Source organism: Panulirus ornatus, chromosome 19 (assembly GCF_036320965.1).
Source record: "Panulirus ornatus isolate Po-2019 chromosome 19, ASM3632096v1, whole genome shotgun sequence".
Classification (NCBI taxonomy): Eukaryota; Metazoa; Arthropoda; class Malacostraca; order Decapoda; family Palinuridae; genus Panulirus; species Panulirus ornatus.
In genome coordinates, this window is record NC_092242.1 from 13,443,548 (window position 1) to 13,451,536 (window position 7,989).

Sequence of the window (7,989 nt, forward strand, 5' to 3'; positions counted from 1 at the left end):
AATTCACTCTATACAAGAAAACAGGATAAGTGGAGAGGCCCCTTTTATGTAAACCTTCCTCCCGTATACACAAACAAGTATATAAAACACACACAAACACACACATGGGCTTCCGTCCCGTAGCGATTAGCGTCGCTGAGAATGGTTCATGCATGGGCCCAATCGGGTTCGAATCCTGTGCGCAGCAGTCGTACACGGGCTGGCCCATAAATGGGAACCTGGCTTAGGCTAAAAATTAACGGGTGTGGCAACATCAGCGTAAAACACTCTCTCTCTCTCTCTCTCTCTCTCTCTCTCTCTCTCTCTCTCTCTCTCTCTCTCTCTCTCTCTCTCTCTCTCTCTCTCTCTCAGACACGCACACGGAGCTCTTTGAAGGGAAGACGCTCCGGTCAGGCAAGTATGAGCGAACTTGTTGTTTCTGTGAAGCACAGGACAAAGAGATCTCGTGGAATAACAGAAGTCAAGTGTCTCTCTTTCAGGTACGGATAAAAAAAAAAAAAAAAAAAGCTTCCCCCGTGAGTGGCAAAAGTGTAAACCCTTTTGTTTTTGTAACTCGCATGGGGGAGAATCTTATTGTTACTTCGTTGAAGGATCGACCCTTCTGTTGCACAATGGGAGCCTCATTACTCATGTTATCTGAATGAACTCCTCTTCATTCATCACTGTATGGTGGCGTCCTCACCTCCGCCACCCGAGCGGTGATGTGGCATGAACTTCCCCCCACCACAAACAATGTGCACAGAACTTTCACGTGAATGACGAAAGAGGAAGCTTGGTTCACTACTGCCCTGGAGACAGACGAGGAGGAGGTGCTACGGAGGGAGGAAGTTGTTGTGGGGGGGAGGGGGAACAGGCAGGTCCAGCCGCTGTAAACACCCGGACCAACCCGGTGACCACCCGTTTCATACTACCACCACCTTATCAAGATCTGTCCATACCTCATCCACCGCTACGCCTCACCCTGCGCCTCCCTCACCCCATACAACCCGCCCTCGACACACCCTCTCACTGCCTTGCCGTCCCGCACCACCCACCACCACTCTACACACCCACCCATCGCCTCACTGCAGCACAGGCTCGGACTCTACACGCTATCCACTAGCCCGGTACCTTACCGTCTCACTCCACAGAACTAAGCACCTGTACGCATCGCCCACCCGTCTCACGCTACACCACCTCACCCTACAACCTACCTACTACATCCACTAGACTCAAACATTCTCACAAATAAAGAGAACTCCTACGACTTCTCTTTGCCAACACGCAAAAAAAAAAAAAAAATAAATTACAAATTACCAGCACGTGGTCCATGTAACAATTTCTGTAATTCATATAATCCCTGGAGAGTGACACAGGTGCTCCGCTCTGTTTGCTGCGGGTGTCATGTGGCCAGGTAGTCAGGAGGGAGCATGACGGGGGCCGCCCTCACACACAAGACAGGCGGGTAACCCTGCTTGCATGCAACTACGACCCTGCCGACCCGACGACTGGACAGGAACAACCTGACAGGGGACAGAAAACAGGTGGGGGAGGGTGGGTGGGCGGGATAGACAGATGGCGGGGACCCGAAAACAAGGCACGGGCGTTTGGGACAAGATTATTTCAGACCACGAACGAATTAGTCATGGCAGATGTCAACAGTTATGACAGACCGGTCCTGAAACCACAACCCCGAGGCATCGTGGCCAAAGGGATCTGGCCATCAAGAGCGAGGTTTGCACCCGTCTTACTCAAGGGCCGTAACGTCGCGCTCAATCAAGGGGTTAATAGCTGAAACCCAGCAGGCACGTGAAAAGGAGAGCTCGTCTCATCATGGAGGCCGCCAGGTACGACCTTGCTGCCGCTCCTGCTGCTGCTGCAGCTGCTCCGGATGCAAGAAAATGACATCCGTCATCTCACCTCAACTCATGAGGCACTTTTTTCTGTCCACGGTATGTGTGTGCCGGCGGGGCCATGCCAGCCATCAATTACGTCGAATCAACGCTCCACCAGTTCCATTGGTTCCATTACTAACGTAACACAAACACGTACTAAATTCCTTGTCTCCCTGCGTCTTTACCGAGCCCCAGCGCGTTTCGTTTTATTGCCCCAAGGAGACAATGACACGTTATGAAAATCAGCGCCCTCGGCGAAGTACCTCACAGCTTCCTGCGTCCCCCTTCAGCTCCTGATAACAGGCGGAGGACGAACCGCTTCCAGTACACCAGTTCGTGAGCCAGGGTCCTGTGCAGTCCCAGCTTTGAAAGCCCACCACACTCGGGTCAACGCGACGAAACACGGGCTCCTGCACCACATGTCTACCTACTACGGGGAGTGTTGATATGGCATCAGGTCTGGGTGTGTTGTCGCAAACAGCCACAGCATTACAACACTGGGTGGGCACAGCGGTGGGGCAGGGCGGAAAACATCTGCATGGATCGTCAACGAGAGATGGGGGTGGACCCACGAATGTAAAACTCCCTCCCCCGTGTAATGGTAAACTACACAACTGAAAGTTGCTTGAGGCCAGGTGGAGCCTCCATGACGACCCCCCCCCCCCCCAACACACACACACACACACACACACAAAGATAATCTCTGTAAGCTTGTTCTATGCTGCCCAAACACCATGAAGTATTTCCCCAAATGCGCAAAAAGCAACAAGTCGCAACCTCCGCTACGTTTCTGATTTCACAAGGCCAACCAGATATATGCGGGATACGTGTGCAGCATCTGAACAGGCTGGCTTAACCCCTACCCATTCATAAATCCAAAGAGACGACCACATACATCACCAGGGCTGGACGTGTTTCAATGGATGTCACTCACGGCGGGAGAAAACTGAGGTGGCCATAATACACGTCGCCAACGGTAGGAGAAAACTGAGGTGGCCATAATGCATGTCAACAACGGTAGGAGAAAACTGAGGTGGCCATAAGAGATATCACTCACAAAAGATAACTGATGTGGCCACAATGGATGTCACTCGGCAGGAGAAAACTAAGATGGCTACAATGGATGTCACTCACAGCAGGAGAAAACTGATGTGGCCACAATGGATGTCACTCACAGCAGGATAAAACTGAGGAGGCCACAATGGATGTCACTCACAGCAAGAGAAAACTGATGTGGCCACAATGGATGTCACTCGCAGCAAGAGAAAACTGATGTGGCCACAATGGATGTCACTCACAGCAGGATAAAACTGAGATGGCCACAGTACTGATACTATTCTATATATATACCATCACCAGAAGCATCCTGGCATTACATACCACTACCTAACGTCTAAGGGAGGATCATCCACCAGCATTTTCAAAGAACCATCTCCGTCGTTTCCTTACGCGAGAGATAAGGAAACCCAGGGGGAGCGAGGAGACAGAGAGATAAGTACAAATCTCTCTCCATGGCCGTTACGAAACTTTGGGACGTCTCTTACATGAACCTACAACTCTCCTCCTCTTTTACCTTCCTCGCTTCATACGCACCATCCAAACTAATCCACGACTCATCCATCCACCCTCCCACCTCCCATATGCCCAGACACTCACCACACCCGATACCGCTTGACCACAATAACAGCAACTCCCACCAGGACTTATCTGTGACGTTGGAGATCAACGCCACAACAAGGTGCGCCAGCCGCCAACGCCTGTAAACCCACACAGAAGTGCTCGATCACTACGACAACACTACAACCCACCAACGTAAACCTCTCCAAGGCACAAATCTATGAACGAAAGTAACCAGAACGTCGTGCGCAAGTGAAAAATACACCCATAAACATACAGCCGCTTGAATACCATGCACAACTCGTGTAACACCACAGACTTGCTTCTCTGAGCAGAGACATCTGTTCTCCTGTGACTCCTTATAATGCAGCGTAGCTACTGATGGGATATCTTCCTGGTGGCCACATTCGCCACGTCGTCCGCATGACACTCGACTACAGGAACTGGACTAATGCCTGAGCGATGGCTCTTGCCTCAGCCTTGGCAAACCACCCTGATTCTGATTTTTGCCGCTAAGAGCGGCGGAGCTGTCTTGTGACGGGGCCCGCCCTCGGCTGACGGACACGTACTGTTCCAAACAAACAACTGTGAAATGGACAAGGTCGACCGACCTCTTTGGCATTCAAATTTCCCTGTGACCTCAAGTTCCTTAATTAATCAAACCCCCTCGAGCACGACGATGGGTATGAGGGACCGATCGACCTTTCACCTGACCCTTCCAGATCGAAGTCAAAGGTCACGCCATCCTTCCCGAGAGATCGTACACTCAAGCGGCGCAGGGGGGGGGTTGGGGGGTTGGTTTGATTAAAACCATTCATCAAAGAAGCTTTTCCCATCAACAATCAGTGACTCGTCTATTCTCAACGACTACCTTAAACGGAAGTGGATATTACACGACGGCGTTCAAATGGGTAAAAAAAAAAAAAAAAAAGAGGGGGGGGGGCAAAACTCACGTACACGGGCGTTTTCTGCTGAAGGTCGCTCCTAACTTTGAAATTTCCCTTCAGGTAGACCGTGATCTAGAGCATCGGTCATCACCAAACAAACAAAAAAAAAAGGTACGACGGAAAAAGGGGAAAAATCTGACATATTAGAAATTCCCGCTTTCTTCCCAATGAGACACGCGATGATGAGATCGTAATGATAGAGCGAGGTGTTCCGAGGGAGGGTGTTGAAGACTCCACCGGGACACATGGTAAGGTATACCCAAAGCTTCATACGTCCACTGTTGGTGGAGATCAGCCAGAGGCTCGAGATGCAATCGGCTCCATTTTATGAGGACGATTGCGTACGTCCTGAGGTTGGGTTAACGAGAACACTCTCGACTCGTCCTTGATACTGATATGCCTGGGGGAAGAGACAGCAACAAAGGCGTGGGGGTTGGAGGGAGGGGAGGGGCGGGGCGCGGGAAAGTGGACGAATGCTGGAGGTTTGCGAAGGAAGGTGGAGGAATGTTGAAGGTGGGCAAGGTGAAGGAGATCGCTAAGGTTGGGGGAAAGTGAGAGAGTAGTGAGTAGTGTTGCGATCGGGAACTGTAATAGTGGTTGGGGTAGGGTTGACGACCTCTGGCGGGGGGGGGAGAACTCGGGATAAGAAAGAGGACAGGGTCGAGTGACAGGTGGTAAAAGGCATTCCTAAATATGGCATGGACTGGACCGGAGTGGACGTAGGTTACACAGTACACCATGACTCCCGGGGTCGGCGTTCGACCAAAGTACGTTTCACGGATGAGGCCCAACAAGTGCACAAGTCTCCCCTCCCTCCACATGCTGTAATAATTAGTATTTACATATCAAGAGGCGCAAGAACACACATAAAGATACAATGACATACTAACACACACATTCAGATACACAAACACGGAACCAGATTTAAGAGGGCTAAATGACAGCGAGAGCCTAGGGGCTTTAAAAGTTTTCCTACCTTAGAAGAGAGAAGAGTGATGGGCAACCTGATCACACCACCTTGAAATTCTTAAAAAAGAATGATGACAGTAGACAATGAACAATTCTTCGAGAGACTTAGCGATAGGTCAAAAAAGGGGAAACAAAAACAAGCAAGAAATTCGTAGAGAAATAATAAAAGCACCTTTAAAAGTATGAGAGCGGAGGATGAATGGTGTACAATAAAATGAAGACATGATAAAAGCAGAGACAGAACATAGGAATTCAAGTTGCACGACAGGAAATATTGTTCAGGAGATGGGGTGCGACGACTATATAAATGGGTAACTACAGTGGGTAATCTTACAACAGAGAACCAAAAGCAATAACAAAGGTAAGGTGTTCAGTGTTTGGGGTGTCACAGAACCATACGGTGTATATCACAGTATCTCTACCCATCCAAGCGTAAGTGATAAATCAAATCCATGCTATGAAAAAAAAATATATATGACTACACTTTACAAACAAAACTAAAGTGTCTCTAAACGCCTTCTTATTTTTCGCTCATTTTCTACATGTTCCTCGAACCATTTTGATCAGCAATATACAGTGTAATGATCGAATTTCAAGACACTTTGCATACAAATTGTGCTGTGGTAGGTATCATACCGGTACACAGTGAAGATGAATAACGACCTAAAAATACAACTTTAATAAGACTGTACCACGACCTTTGAGTATGATGGCCTGGCCTTTTGACCTAGGCCTCTAAAGGTCTGTCCATCACAACCCATAGGTCGTCTCGCCGTCGTGCTCAGGGGTTATAAGGACCGTGTTCAATTCGTACACTTTCGTGCTGACAGGTCGTTCCGTTGTGCACAAGGGTAGAACATATTCATGGGTCGTCCTGTGGTGCTCTGGGGTTGTATCCGAGAACTCAAAGGTCGTCCCATGGTGCTCAGAGGTCATGTGTCTGTGTGGTAGGCTCAAATGGGGGGGGAGGGGGTCATGTCGTCGTGCTTGGAGAGTCGTACCTTGGTGCTCAGGTGGGGGTGTCATATCATCGCACTGAAGGATCGCACACGCTGGTGCCCAGGGGATGACACATGTCGTGCACAAGTGTTGCATCGTCGTGTTCAAGGGTCTCACTGTGGTGTGTAGTGGGGGGAGGGGGGGTTATAACACGGGAGATTAAAAATACAATACCGTCCCAGTAACCCGTGTTCCGTTCCAGGTTCATCCCTTGCTGTTGTTGTATTCGTGTCTAGTCCCGTTTAAGCAACGACCAGAATACAGATTTTTTTCCCACCTGCCAACTCCTCTGACCTGGTATTCACAAAGTCCACAATTTCGTTATAATTCTTTACCTTCTTTAGCAACCATTCCATTTAATCGTGAACTTCGACACTTACCACCGGATACAACAATACACGAGTCAGATTTTAATCGGCACTCCCCATGTATGCACTGCGATACACTTTTAAAATACAAGAAAGCAAAAAACGACAAAGATAGTCATAAAGCACAAACACCGGGAACACAAGTGAACAAACAGACATACAGACAGAGGCCGCCCTGGCCACACCGCCTGCCGTGCCAACACATCTGCTTCATGATCTCGCTGTTTCTCACACCACCTCTGCTTCCATCCTCGGCTGGGTTCTGCTCTCACTACTCACCGGGAATAAACAGCCATTTTACACGCCTGCCACGCGCCCAGGAACTAATTATGGAATTTGAAAAGGTCGCCATTCTCATCCATCAGACTCCTCCAGGACTGAATTTCGAATGAGATCACTGGATGGAGTTCATTGTGATAATGAGGGATTAAACTTTATACACGACCGCCCCCTCGACAACGGCCGAGGAAAGGGGAGTCAACTGGTACAATGTGATACCCTGACATGCCAGCAAGCTAGCTTAGCTTAGCTAGCTAGTGGCCATGAGCTAGCTTGTAGGGCTGGTCGGGTTTAGTTTAGCCTCGCTGAATGTTAACACCCGTTTTAACACTCCTCTTTTCCTTATTCAACTCATCAAGCACTGGCCATGTACACATTTGCCGGAGAGCTGGGGGGGAGACACTCACTTCGATATCTTGGTGCGTAAAATACGTTTAAACACGGTTGCAGTATCCCGGGGTACTGGTGTAGGATAGAGCGTGTGGTGCGGCACGCTCACAGCCACACGTCGGTATGTACAGGTTGCGGGTGCGTCACTGACTAAGCTGGTGGCTGGCTGGCCGGCTGGCTGGCCCTGCCTTGGAGCGCCTCACCCAGGCTGGTTTAGGAGCCAACCCGGGCCCGCCCGCCCGCCCGTGGAGGGAGGGAGGGAGGGAGGCATGGAGGCATGCCACACAGAAAATGGGATCCACCTTGATAAATTCATGCAACTCTCTCACATTCCCCCATGTTAATGGTAGATAATCAAAACGAAGTGAAAATAAAAATACAACACCTGCAACTCACGGGAGGAAGGTGGAATATGATAAGGAGAGAGAGAGAGAGGAGGGGGGAGGGGGGCTCTCTCACAGTGAACGAAACATTCAGACACACCGCCACAAGTAGGCGCAAACCACCCTCCCTTACTCGTACAGACCAGAGGAGCTAGCTGCCAGT

General features: G+C 49.8%; 1 protein-coding gene across 7 annotated transcripts in view; it reads right to left on the minus strand.

Moving 5' to 3' along the window:
* Positions 1-7,616, minus strand: part of LOC139755398 (uncharacterized) — a 399,483-nt gene extending 391,867 nt beyond the window's left edge. For all 7 annotated transcript variants that reach the window (XR_011714092.1, XM_071673667.1, XM_071673666.1 and 4 more), the window contains exon 1: positions 7,461-7,616. The gene's annotated coding sequence lies outside the window, so the exon portion shown is untranslated. The remainder of the gene's footprint in view (positions 1-7,460) is intronic.
* Between the last annotated feature and the right edge of the window lie 373 nt (positions 7,617-7,989).